Consider the following 14,879-nt stretch of genomic DNA (forward strand, 5'->3'; position numbering starts at 1 on the left):
CCTGCATATGAAGTTTTCATGTCACAACTCATACGTTATGCCACAGCTTGCCGTAACTACGCAGACTTTTTTTTCGCACTAGACTTCTCACAATTAGCCTCTGTAGCAGGCTTATGTTGCTACATGATTGAAGTCATCACTACAGAAATTGTATGGTCGTCATCATGAACTCGTGGATCGTTGCGGTGTATCCATCTGCACCATGAAAACTGATTTTTTTTCTGCGTGTCATAGTGATCCTTTCCTCTTTCGTCTACCATGGACTTGACTTTTATGAGCAACTCGGTATTTAAAGCAGAGGACACTTCACCTGCCGGTACACTTGGTCCATGCTCCCATGCAGTTTTTAGTGCAGTCCGTGTTGCTCATTTACTTTTGTTACTTGGTATGCATTATTTTGGTTTTTTTTTAAATTCTTTGTTGTATGTGTCAGTTTTTCATGTCAGATCTTTGTCCCTGATTACGTTCAAAACCTTGGTTCAGTGGATTACTCTTTGTAATGAGTTAGAATTAGAGTTACCCTTCTTGGGGTTGGTTTGCATTTAGAGCTTTAACCTTGGTTCCCTTGATTACTCTTACAGAAAATTTCTAACTTGAATAGTTTTACTGATTTTCTTATACTTCCATGTGGATGTTATAAGAATCAATGAAAAATAAAAAAAAAGAACTTGTAAGCAACAGGTACCAGGTCCGACATGCACATTTCGATACACAATCAGCTGATGTTTGACCTCAAGTTAGGTCACGGCATTATCCAATCGGATTTCACGTCACAAATAAAACTTGGTCTAAAAATATCACTTTTTCTTCACCTTCTTGGGAGTTGGGAATTTTGAATGAGAGTTCAAGCAAGGTCTGTATCGGATAATAGGGGAATATATGATTCTTTATTTTTCTATTTTCACGAATCGATTTCTTTTTCCATCGGCGTATTCCACCGTCTTCTTGGTCAACTTCAAAATGACTCATTGCTTAGTTTATTGATTGCCAGTAGCCACCAAAACATGAAAATATTTTGATTGTTTTTTTTTTAGAAATCAGTGGATGATATTGGGAAATACACAAAGAAGTCTGTTTTCCTCTGGAATTCGGTAAGTTGATGAAGTTTCATTTTAAGGTCCAAATATTAAATATGAACCACTGTCTACAATGTTTCGTCCGAATTTCCTCAGGCCTCGCTATTATCCCTTTTAGGATACATGTACAGTGTCTGGAGCTGTTTATGATTTGGCCGCCCATACATTGACACAGTCAAATAAGAAAATAGCTCCAGAAACTGAAGCCTTACAATATGTTGACTTTGGATCAGAGGATTTTGCCATCCATGTACAAAAAATGGATTTTTTTTGTGGTAATGTGGATTAATACACTTCAAATGCTTCAACCTGTTCAAGCAAATTTCCAGTTGAAACCATGCATGTCTGACCAGATTTGATTTTAGATTCAATTTCCTGCATGGTTATAAGCACATGGGTACCATTATATACATGTAGACAGACGTATACCATATTCAGTACAGAGATTTTATTTTTTTAATAGAGTTTCAATCATTCTATGTGATAACACTTTACATATGAAATTGGCAAGAGTTATTTCGGGAATAAAACATTAGCAGGCGTGTTCATGTGAACAATTTGAAGAATTCAGTTAGATTCTGGTCTTCTAAATCGTGTTTGCTACCAATTTATTAGTAATTTTTACAAGTATTTTGAATGAGATACATGTATCAGACCTAAATGTCAGATACACAATGTATGTGTGATGTCATGTTCCATTTGTTTGTGGAAGACATAATATTTGAAAATCCCAGATATTCTTCCATGGTCACTATTCCAGGCTGGAAAATCAGTAAATTGTATCTGGGGCTCTAACCCACAGTGGGGTCAACCTTTTGATTTTAAGTCCAGCACCTTAACTATTGTGCCTTCTTGCCCCTATATGTATATCATGGAAAGCACATGTAGTTTAAATGCAAGTACATGTACATCTTGTATTACATATAATAATGAATAAGATGATACAGATTTACATAACAATGAAACATGATAAATAGTCCTGGTAAATAGTAATCTGCAAAATCATCATCCACATTTTCAGTAGAAAGTTACATGTACATGTACCTGTCAAGTTTTTCTCATTCTCAGACTTTCAGCATGAGGTTAAAGATATGTTGACTGCTTGCTAAATTTATCTGAACAATATTTTGTTCATTAGTAATACTTTTTGTACTTTGTACATTTTGCACATGTGTGCATTCTTTGGTACATACATGTATGTACATTTTGTACGCGTGTTGGTTTTTTGGTCTATATACATGTACAATGTAGATATATGTATGTACTGTTTAAGTGAAAGGTTTTTGTGTTTCCATCAAGCATTGACATTGAATTATGCTGGAGTCTTACAATTCCTAAACTCACCCCCTAATTCTTAATCCATGTTGACTTGATATTTAAGTCTTCCATTATCGCTTAAGAAGGTCAACTTCAACACAACAATTCCTTGATTACATGTACATGTAATTCATAATTTGTTCTTGTCAAAGTTCAGCAGATGTTTAAGGTCCTATACAATATGTATAGTGTTTAGTCACCACTTGGTCATTTAAACATTTTTTGAAGCAGTTGCATGAGCAATATAAATTTACCACAAAAATATTAACTAAGTTATATAAATAATAAATAATGTCATTCTATTTTTGTATCAGAAATATTCATTCTGACCTGAAAACTTGAAAAAAAGATTTGTACAAGGTAAACATTAGTATCTTTGTAAACATGTACATGTAAAGTCATCATAGAACAGGAAATAGTAAGAATGACCAGTTTTTACATGGTACAATGTATGAGTATTCTTTATATTTCAAAGTTCATTCTAAGGTACATTGTATAACATAAGTAGAAATCCCCCTGTCTGTCTGTCCACATATCTTGTTCCTGACAAGTTTTTACATGGTGCAGTACATGTATTTGTATGATTACATGTATTTTCAATGTTACATATACACCTGTACATATATAAATGAACAATTGTATGTATTTAATTGAAAATTGTTGCTACTTACACTGTTTTTTTTAATGTTCTATATTGTATTATCTTAAAGTGATTTGGTATTGTCAAATCAGCTTTTGTTTATGTGTTGTGTTGTTTATTTTTAATTTCTAGTAGATAAAGTTTTTGTGTGTGAGGGCCTCAGGGAAGATTAGCTGGTAAACTAACTGTGTAACCCTCTTGAAATAAGATTTTATTATTATTATTATTATTTAATAGAAAAAATGAACAGATATGGTGAAACACTATCATATCAATAAAAAAGTAAATACAGAGATCACCAAAAGGTCTTCAGTAAGTGTAAACTCTGAAAGGCCCTGACAACAAAAGTAAACAGAATAATAACACTTCTTCCACAAAAAGTCAACACAGACAGAGTAATGACCAACATCTTTGGACAGGCACATGTAAGGTTGATTTTAAGGTTGATATTTGAGTCATGAATATCAGCTTTTCACAAAAAACATATATATAACAATCAAAACATTAAATTTGAAGGCTTTACGTGTTCTTGGGTTTATAAAGAAGTTCACTGCTTTGTGTTATATTTATCATGCAAAAATTTTATATCATATTTTACAGTTGAGTGTTCCAATGATAACATGAATATAAATGTAAGAATCAGCATGACAAGGTCATTATATTTTCTATATTGTAAAATCATGAAAGATTTAATCAAAAATTTAATTTTAAAAACTGTTAATGGCCCATGAATTTATAATTCTTTGTCAGAAAGTAAAATATTAATAGCAAAATTCACCAAGGGAAGTCAAATGGAACTTGGCCTTGGTATGACCTTTGGCCTTTTCACTTTAACTTAGATACATGTACATCCTATGGAATATCAGAATTATTGTAGTTGAAATCAAGTTATTTATTCAATATTAAAATGAATAGTTTCCATATTTCCATAATAACACTTACATCACATAAAAAAATATTTGTACAGGTCAAGAAAGTACTGACCTTAATGGGTCAATTCCTTACTGCAGGATGTAGACTTGCATGTACACAGATATTGTTGGTATAGCATGCTGTATCTTAAGTTATTCTCAAATTTTTTTTGAAAGGAGAGTTTTACTTTGTAACTAATTGAAACAAGTTCAAATTTTTGGAGAAAACACAGATATATAATATTGTGGAATATTAAATAACCGTTTTTGGTAGACATTGGTGTGATTGCTAAAAGTGCTTTAGCTGGACCTCACCTTAAGGGCCACAACAGGAGGATGTGAAAGTCGATTTGTCTCCCTCAAAAAATAATATGGACAGAAGCACAGTTGAATTTTGTAGGGCGATCAACAGGTCCATATTATTAATTGTAATTTGACCCAAAGTAACATGAACTATTTGCTATATTATCCCTTTTTCATATAGTTTACTCTGGATCATCAGTGTAGAATAAAACACAAACTTAAATTATGAGGTCATGTTCTTAATTTGAAAATGAGAGGTCCATATAGTTTCCTACAGGTCCATATAAGTTACGACCTTATATGGTCTGACAGTTATATTCCAGAAAGTAAACAAGTAAAACTCTTGAAAATATAATACTGACTCTGTAAATGTATTAATTTTTGCTGTGTACTAAGCGTGAAAAATAGTACTTGCAAAATTAATTTTTAACACTAAGTACATGTAACACTAATTTTTTTTAAACTGCGAACGTTGATACCTGCAATTGTGTCCACTTGACTGAATCCACTAAAATTACAACCCCAAAAATTAATACACTGATATGCCATGAAGACCTCACCATATCTCCTTATTGTTTAGTTGAGAAAGAGTGACAACACAATCTTCACCAATATAGCATTGTGTGGAAAATTTTAGAAAATGATTGTGAGCCATGTAGCTTTACAAGGTCTTAGAGATACATGTACATGTATAAAACCTATTAAATTTCAGCTTTTAATCTTAGGGAGCCCTTCATAGAAACTATTTGATCTTTAGTTGTAATGTTTGGCCTGTTGAAAAGTTAGTCATGTGTCCACTTGACTGAATGATAGAATCTGCTAAAATTAGCAACCTGAAAATTAATACACTGATATGCCACGAAGACCTCACCATGTGTCCTCATTGTTTAGTTGAGAAAGAGTGACAACACACTCTCCTCCAACACAGCATTGCTTGAAGAATTTAAAAAAAATGATTGTAGGTAGTGTAGCTTTACATATATTTATAAGATCTTACACATACATGTATAAAATCTCAGCTTTAAATCTTAAAGAACCCTTCATGGAAATTATTTGATCTTTTGTTGTAAAGACTTATGTATGGTCTTTTGAAAAGTAAGTAATGAACATCTATTGTACAATGTAGTTCTAAATCTGTCCAGCATTTTAGACATGCAAATATTTCCTTAGCTTCAGTATTTAAAATGTCTTATACTCCAAAGAAACAGCAAATGTGTAATTGAATTTAAGTACAGATAAGTTAAAAGATGTGAAAATCTCCAACAGAAAATTTCCTATCCACCTATTTCTAACTGTTACCAGCTGTTATTTTGTTTATGTAAATTTAGGGTGAGACCAGATATACAAATGTATTTATAACCTGAGAAGTTTGTAATTGAATTTGGGTGGTGGTACCCTAAAATAAATGTTTGATGTCACAAATCATACTAAACTTTACATGGATCATGCCAAGCCAGATTAAAAGGTACAACATATTCACTTCAGATTGAATCTACTTTAATTATAAAGTTTTTACTAGTTGACTGGGTATGAGGAAGATACTAAAAGTTATTTTCCAGGAGGTACAACTATTGCTATAAACTTAATATTCCCTGAATATACATGTATAGTCAGTAAGTATTTTATTATGCCATTTGTATACTGAAAGAGACAACATACTGTATCTCAGGACCAGTAGTCACACACAGTCATATTTCGTTTTACCTTAAGGAGACAATAGGTACGCAAATCCACCTGCTGATTTGCACCGTTCATGATGTTTCTGAAGTTTGACTGAAATTTGAAATCTCTGGATTAAGTTTTGAATAACCATCAATGTAGAGAATTTCGAATGGAGTGTTAAAAACGTAGCCAGTCCCGTAAATGCAATGCAAATTCAGTGAAATATAATTACAGTTGTGGTTAAATAGTTTCAGGGAGGGCAATAGTTAGGTAACTTTTGACCAGTCAATTGTCTTATGGTGCGTAACTTGTCAGAACAGTAAATTTATTCACATAAATTTTGTAAAGAAAATGTATACTGAGGTATAATAATATTCTGTACTGTATTCTTTTTCAGACCAACCCCATATCTCAGTAAAATGAATGATACACATAAAACTCATTCCCATCATTGGACATCTTTACTATTTAGGAATTTACATGTCACATTAATATATAGAGGTTTCTATGGAATTTCAGTCCAGAGGCAATGACTTTACTACCTCTTCCCATCCCACCCCTGGTTGTTAATGGTACCACCTTGTCAATGTCAATAGACCTTTTATTTTAGTTTTAAACACAAGTAAAACTTATCCAATCTTTTTGAAATTTTTACATATTGTTCCTAGGAACATGGGGGAGGGCCCTATAGTTTTTGTAGGTTTTTGCTTCACCCCATATGGAAATAAGGGGCTGAAAGGGGGAAAATAGGCCTTATTTTTAGAATTGATAGAAAAAGTTAATTGATGACCTAATTTTTATGATTAAGATTTCAATCTGTTCCTTTTGAAATTCTTTAAAGGGTAGGCTTATTCTAAACAGTGTTGGAGTTACATGTAAAGGGTACAAAATTCATCCTGGCCTAAAAAAAAATCAACTTTTTTTATTTTTGGTCCAATTTCAGTTTTTTTTTTCAAATCCATCCCATTATAAAATCTCTGCCTACATTTTTCAATCAGATTTCAGATATCACTTACTGTTTCTTGATATAAGGGGTTTAAGGGGCCACACCCAAAAAGTCTACTTTAAATTTAATTTTTGTCCAATTTGGAAAAATTATTTTCTTATTGATTCTTTATGAAATTCCCTGCCAGCAGTTTACAATCAGATTTCAGATATATCTTTCTGTTTCTAAGTAATAAGGGGTTGAAGGGACACACCCCAAAAAATCAACTTCTTTATTTATGTTCCAATTTTGAAAAAAAATCTTTTTATTGGATTCATTTTGAAAATCTCAAATAATTCATACAAAAAGCTCAGTTTTCAGCACTTTTCATGTGAACAAATTATGAATGAAGTTTGCATTCTGTTCTATTCTGGTAGGGGATTTTGAATTGCCATGCAATACTTTCAGTATGCTTGTTAGATTGTCTTTGTTAACAGTTCCAGTATTGGATTGTATGAGAATCAATATACCTGTAGTTCCACTAATGAGTGCATAAATTCCCATGGACAATTTGATATATCAGCTGTTAACATTTATAGTTGATTTAAGGTAATATTTTACAAGGTAAATGATTTAACTTCCCTTTTTCTGTCACAGAATGAATCATCTCCAGTTATTCATTGGCTAGGCTGGCCTAACAGAGTATAAATATACCCTATGCAGACCTAAGTTAGGAAGGCCAAATTACGATGTATTATTTAATCATCTGTGGACTAGATAGGGTCAACATTTTTATTACTATGTCTAATGTCATGCAAGTACTTTATAGACTAAAAATAGGATTCTAATTGACAATTACATTTTATCCAAGATTAACTTGGACTTTTTAGACACATGTTTAAAGTAAAGAACTACCTAGTGTGTTTTGTGTGCAGTCAATACCTGCCTCTCTATTTAATCATAATATTCTGGATCTTCTTGGTACAGTATGTATAATGTACCCAAGACAAAAATGGGGATTTGACTTGAAGTTTTATGGGCTGACTTAGCTTCAAATTTATGGCTCATCAATATATGTACATGTATTTTGAAATTGAAATGCAAACACCCATTCTAACTTCCTTGCAATGCTAATCGAAGTATATGGAAATAAATGTGTTCATCTTTTAATGGCATGATATATTGATGTATTTTTATCATGTAAAATGGTACTGATTTGACAAACTATCGATGAATGAGTTACATGTACAAATGTTACTTCCCTCAAGTCTGTACTGATATATCCCTTTTCTGATAACATGTACAAATGTTACTTCCCTGGAGTCTATACTGATGTCTCCCTTTTCTGATAACATGTACAAATGTTATTTCTCTCAAGTCTATACTGATATCTCCCTTTTCTGAAAGCATGTACGAATGTACTTCCCTCAAGTCTATACTGATATCTCCCTTTTCTGATAACATGTTCAAATGAACTTCCCTCTAGTTTATACTGAGGTCTTCTTCTGATTACATGTACAAATGTTACTTCCCTCGAGTCTATACTGATATCTCCCTTTTCTGAAAGCATGTACGAATGTACTTCCCTCAAGTCTATACTAATATCTCCCTTTTCTGATAACATGTTCAAATGAACTTCCCTCGAGTTTATACTGAGGTCTTCTTCTGATTACATGTACAAATGTACTTCCCTCAAGTTTATACTGAGGTCTCCCTATTCTGATAGCATGTACAAATGTGCTTCCCTCGAGTCTATACTGATATCTCCCTTTTCTGATAACATGTACAAATGTGCTTCCCTCGAGTCTATACTGATATCTTCCTTCTCTGATAACATGTACAAATGTACTTCCCAATAGTCTATACTGAGGTCTCCTTCTGATAACATGTACAAATGTACTTCCCTCGAGTTTATACTGATATCTCCCTTTTCTGATAACATGTACAAATGAACTACCCTCAAGTTTATACTGGGGTCTCCTTCTGATTTCATGTACAAATGTACATGTACTTCCCTCAAGTCTATACTGAGGTCTCCCTCTTCTGATTAAATGTATAAATGTACTTCCCTTGAGTATACTGAGGTCAACCTCTTCTGATTTCATATGATGGATTCAGAGTAGGATGGAGGACACATTTGTCATTCCCTGGGAATTCAAAAAATATATATGTTTTTGCATGAAATCTTGATTTTTTACATATTGTACCCCCTTTTCGCCTAAAATCCTTTATCAAAATAAGAAGAATACTTTTGCAGGGTCATTTAACCCCTAAAATAATTTGATTATACTTATTTCCACCTCTAACCTGAAAATCCACGACCTCCATGTACATGTTAACTGAGGCTGTCTATGGTGACCTTGACTGACTTTATTTTTCTCTGTTAGGTGACATTCTATTGATTTATAAAGAATTACAGATCACACATCAAAACAATTATTATCTTATAATTTATCAAGAATGATGTTTTCGGACCTCATCCTAGTGGTCACATGCCTTAAAGTTTTACAAATATGAAGGCACTGCATGAGTCATATAAAAATTTGGTTAATGACATATACAATCTAAATACAGAAATTTTCACAAATACACAACTCAGTTCATTATTGATTAAAAATGATCTATTATCAATCGACAAAAAAATACTGATCACACAATATGATATTACATATATAAGCTGATGGATTATCATACTATGACGCAACCACAGAGGTTACATAGGTAATACCTTGTGGTTTATTTGTAAACACAGGTAAAAGTGCATTCAGGTAATTTTGTTTACATTGGCGTATGTAGGTGTGTTATCCATGTGTTCATATGCAACAGGTTGCATGTATTGGAATTTTTAGGTCAACATATTTTGTAGGTTTACTTTCGGTGTAGATGGACTAGTAGTGGTATTAGGTAACTATTGTTATTTTGGTTCATTTCTTAGGTACCACAGTAGTTAAGAGAATATTTTTTTTTAAATATAATAATTTAAAGTGATATGCTTATTGATTTGATGAATAATTTATGTTAGTCTGGATATGGAGTTATTTATCATTGTTAGCGATCATTGCGGATACAATATCTAATATTTGTGTGAAAGCTATAAGGAAGTTAAATAACATGTATGAGTATTGATTGTAGTGGTTAACTGCATTCAAAGGCATGTCGGTACTTATTATGGTGAATTATATATAACTCTTTATTGTCCTTGCCTTTCTTGATTGAAATATTTGTCTCAACCACTGGTAATGATTCCTAAGGAATTTTGACTTCTCATATTGATATATTGATGAAAGAATGGGCAGTGCAGAGGTATATTGGATGGAAAAGAGATGGAACAAGAGGTAGGGAGCTGTGAATATAAACTTTGTACATGTTTCCTTAAGTCTAGTCAAAGTGTGATCAAATATAATTCAAAGAATCATGTTGCTTGTTTCAAATTGATCTTAGATTTTAAAATTCATATCCAAAATGCTCTCAAGTGCTCAAACTGAAATTCTAGATACAGAATCGTATAGGAATAATACCAGAAATGGATCTGGGCTAATCAGAATAGGACAGGAACATTATAAGGGATGGACAGGCTGATCAGAATGGGACAGGAACACTATAAGGGATGGACAGGCTGATCAGAAAGGGACAGGAACACTATCAGGGATAAACACGCTGATCAGAATGGTACAGGAACATTAGAAGGGATGGACAGGCAGAATGGGACAGGAAGACTATCAGGGATGTGCAGGCTGATCAGAATGGGAGAGGAACACTATCAGTGATGGACAGGCTGATCAGAATGGGACAGGAACACTATAAGCATTTGGCATGTTTATTATAATGTGACTTTAAAGGCATCAGGGAGAGCTAATAGAATGAGACATGAATGCTATCTAGGATAGACAACCTGTTGAGAATGGGACAGGAATGTTAGATGGGATGGCTAGCAGATCATAATGGGACAAGAACACTATTAGGGATGAACAGGCTGATCAGAATGGGACAGGAATACCATCTGGGATGAATGGGTCAATTTAAAGAGTAGTCAAGGGAACCAAGATTCTAGCAGAAATCAAAAGAATGTTATCAAGGGACAAAGACCAGACATGGAAAACAAACACACACAACAAAGAACATAAAATAATCCAAATAATACATACAATATAACAAAAGTAAATGAGCAACTTAAACTCCACTAAAAACTGGGAGCATAGACCAGGTGCGCTAGTAGGGTAAGTGACCTCTGGTTTTCTAGAAACACCCACCGTATTGCTCATAAAAAGTCAAGTCCTGGTTAGACGATAGAGGAAAGGAAAACTATGACAGGTTGAATAAACCAGTACATGGTGCAGATGGATATGCTGTAACAATCCACATATTCATGATGACAGCCATGAAACTTCTGTAGTGATGACTAATCATGTAACAACATAACCCTATTCCAGAATAAGGGCAAGATTTGGCATAATGTTTGAGTTGTGATATGAACACTCCATGTGCTGAAGGAATGTTGCCACAGATTAAAGTTATACATGGTAGGATTTAGCTGATGTTTTGGTCAGTAATAAACTGAGTATACTGGTCACAACCTTCTCTTCACTTTATGTCATTGTATTCTTGGTCACTGCCTTCTCTTCACTTCATGTCATTATATTCATGGCCACCATGTTCTCTTTACTTTGTTGTTGTATTCTTGATCACTACCTTCTCTTTACTTTATGTCATTGTATTCTTGGTCACCACCTTTTCTTCACTTTATGTCATTGTATTCTTGGTCACCACATTCTCTTGACTTTATGTCATTGTATTCCTGGTCACCACATTCTCTTCAATTTATATGATTGTATTCTTGGTCACCACATTCTCTTCACTTAATGTTATTGTATTCTTGGTCACCACATTCTTTTCACTTCATGTCATTGTATTCGTTGTCACCATGTTCTCTTCACTTTATGTTAATGTATTCTTGGTTACCATGTTCTTTTCACTTTATCTCATTGTATTCGTGGTCACCACATTCTCTTCACTTTATGTTATTGTATTCTTGGTCACCACATTCTTTTCACTTCATGTCATTGTATTCGTTGTCACCATGTTCTCTTCACTTTATGTTAATGTATTCTTGGTTACCATGTTCTTTTCACTTTATCTCATTGTATTCGTGGTCACCACATTCTCTTCACTTTATGTTATTGTATTCTTGGTCACCACATTCTTTTCACTTTATCTCATTGTATTCATGGTCACCACATTCTCTTTACTTTATGTCATTGTATTCTTGGTCACCACATTCTCTTCTTTTTATGTTATTGTATTCTTGGTCACCACATTCTTTTCACTTTATGTTATTGTATTCTTGGTCACCACATTCTTTTCACTTTATGTTATTGTATTCATTGTCACCATGTTCTGTTCACTTCACTTTATGTTATTGTATTCTTGGTCACCACGTTCTTTTCACTTTATGTTATTGTATTCGTTGTGACCATATTTTCTTCACTTCACTTTATGTCATTGTATTCTTGGCCACCACATTCTTTTCACTTTATGTTATTGTAGTCATTGTCACCATATTTTCTTCACTTCACTTTATGTTATTGTATTCTTGGTCACCACATTCTTTTCACTTTATGTTATTGTATTCGTTGTCACCACATTCTCTTCTATTCACTTTATGTTATTGTATTCGTGGTCACCACATTCTCTTCACTTTATTTAATGGTACATCATAGATAACTATTTTTTTTATATAGACTACAAGTTAATTTTCAGAAACTGTTGTTCTTCAAGTATCTTATTAAACAAGAGTAAAATTGACAAATGAAGCAGCACAAATACATCAGGGAAACCAATCCCTTTTACAAAACACTTTTGTAAGAAAATTCTGTGCCCTAAACATCTCACCAATATTTCCGCCACGTCTTTAGAGGACCACTGTTGATAGTGGTTGAAATAAGAAAGTTTTTGAAACTGGTCAGGTAGGCAACATTTACTGAAACAACTAAGCCCGTACAGTGAAGTTAACTGAAACAGAACTAGCCCGTACAGTGAAGTTTACTGAAACAGAACTAGCCCGTACAGTGAAGTTTACTGAAACAGAACTAAGCCCATACAGTGAAGTTAACTGAAACAGAACTAGCCCATACAGTGAAGTTTACTGAAACAGAACTAACCCGTACAGTGAAGTGTACTGAAACAGAACTAAGCCCATACAGTGAAGTTTACTGAAACAGAACTAGCCCGTACAGTGAAGTTTACTGAAACAGAACTAGCCCGTACAGTGAAGTTAACTGAAACAGAACTAGCCCGTACAGTGAAGTTTACTGAAACAGAACTAGCCTGTACAGTGAAGTTTACTGAAACAGAACTAACCCATACAGTGTAGTTAACTGAAACAGAACTAGCCCATACAGTGAAGTTTACTGAAACAGAACTAAGCCCATACAGTGAAGTTAACTGAAACAGAACTAACCCGTACAGTGTAGTTAACTGAAACAGAACTAGCCCGTACAGTGAAGTTTACTGAAACAGAACTAACCTGTACAGTGTAGTTAACTGAAACAGAACTAGCCCGTACAGTGAAGTTTACTGAAACAGAACTAGCCCGTACAGTGAAGTTTACTGAAACAGAACTAAGCCCATACAGTGAAGTTAACTGAAACAGAACTAGCCCATACAGTGAAGTTAACTGAAACAGAACTAACCCGTACAGTGAAGTTTACTGAAACAGAACTAACCCGTACAGTGAAGCCTTTATAGTGAAGTTAACTGAAACAGAACTAGCCTGTACAGTGAAGTTTACTGAAACAGAACTAACCCGTACAGTGTAGTTAACTGAAACAGAACTAGCCCATACAGTGAAGTTTATTGAAACAGAACTAAGCCCATACAGTGAAGTTAACTGAAACAGAACTAACCCGTACAGTGTAGTTAACTGAAACAGAACTAGCCTGTACAGTGAAGTTTACTGAAACAGAACTAACCCGTACAGTGTAGTTAACTGAAACAGAACTAGCCCGTACAGTGAAGTTTACTGAAACAGAACTAACCCGTACAGTGTAGTTAACTGAAACAGAACTAGCCTGTACAGTGAAGTTTACTGAAACAGAACTAACCCGTACAGTGTAGTTAACTGAAACAGAACTAAGCCCATACAGTGAAGTTAACTGAAACAGAACTAGCCCATACAGTGAAGTTTACTGAAACAGAACTAGCCCGTACAGTGAAGTTTACTGAAACAGAACTAAGCCCATACAGTGAAGTTAACTGAAACAGAACTAACCTGTACAGTGTAGTTAACTGAAACAGAACTAACCCGTACAATGAAGTTTACTTGCCATTACAATTAATGTATTAAACGAAAAAATGGCACGGAGGACAAGCTCTGTTTGCAATTTGCTCCCTAGGCCAGTTGGTAATTGCTTATTTTAACACCTACATTAATGTTCATGTTATTTAAAGTTTATATCTTGGTGTTGAATGATTGTTACACCTTTATACACCATAGCATTGAACCCTATATTGTTGGCTAATTGTAATTTAATCAGATGTAGATTAAAGAAAGTCACTTTCAGTTAGGTAAGTAAGTCAAAGTATGGTAACTTTGTCATGTCACCTGACATTCTGGAAATCAGTTGACAAAAAACAGAAACATAATAAATATTTATTAATCGTTTTGATGTATCGAGGTACTGGTTAACAGCCTATTTACATAAGGTTTATTGTCTATGTATTAAACAAGTTAATGAATGTTCATATAAATCCAACTCCAGGCATTTCATACTGTGATCTCTGAAAGTATTTACTATTTTGGATTTAAGTAATAGACTGCTGCATTTGTTGCATTTCACCGTATTCATTTTTTTTCATCTTGTGTGGCATAGCAGTTTGAAACAACCCTAAATCAGAACTTTGTTAGCAATTAAAACCAATCTATACTATTTGCTTCCTAATTAGTTTCAGCATAAGAACTGACCTTAATCAAATTGCTCTTTAGTGACATCATGATTACTATAATGAGGTCAGGGAAATAAAAATTAGTATATACAAATAACCAGTGG

General features: G+C 33.7%; 1 protein-coding gene across 3 annotated transcripts in view; it reads left to right on the forward strand.

The window, feature by feature from the left end:
- Window positions 1-771: 771 nt before the first annotated feature.
- The window catches only part of LOC148600673 (tripartite motif-containing protein 2-like), a 52,987-nt gene continuing 38,879 nt past the window's right edge, over window positions 772-14,879 (forward strand). For all 3 annotated transcript variants that reach the window (XM_088556661.1, XM_088556660.1, XM_088556659.1), the window contains exons 1-2: window positions 772-853; window positions 1,035-1,091. The gene's annotated coding sequence lies outside the window, so the exon portion shown is untranslated. The remainder of the gene's footprint in view (window positions 854-1,034; window positions 1,092-14,879) is intronic.

The sequence above is a fragment of the Perna viridis genome, chromosome 12, assembly GCF_037379345.1.
Source record: "Perna viridis isolate PV_CMFRI_1.1 ecotype Kerala chromosome 12, ASM3737934v1, whole genome shotgun sequence".
Lineage (NCBI taxonomy): Eukaryota > Metazoa > Mollusca > Bivalvia > Mytilida > Mytilidae > Perna > Perna viridis.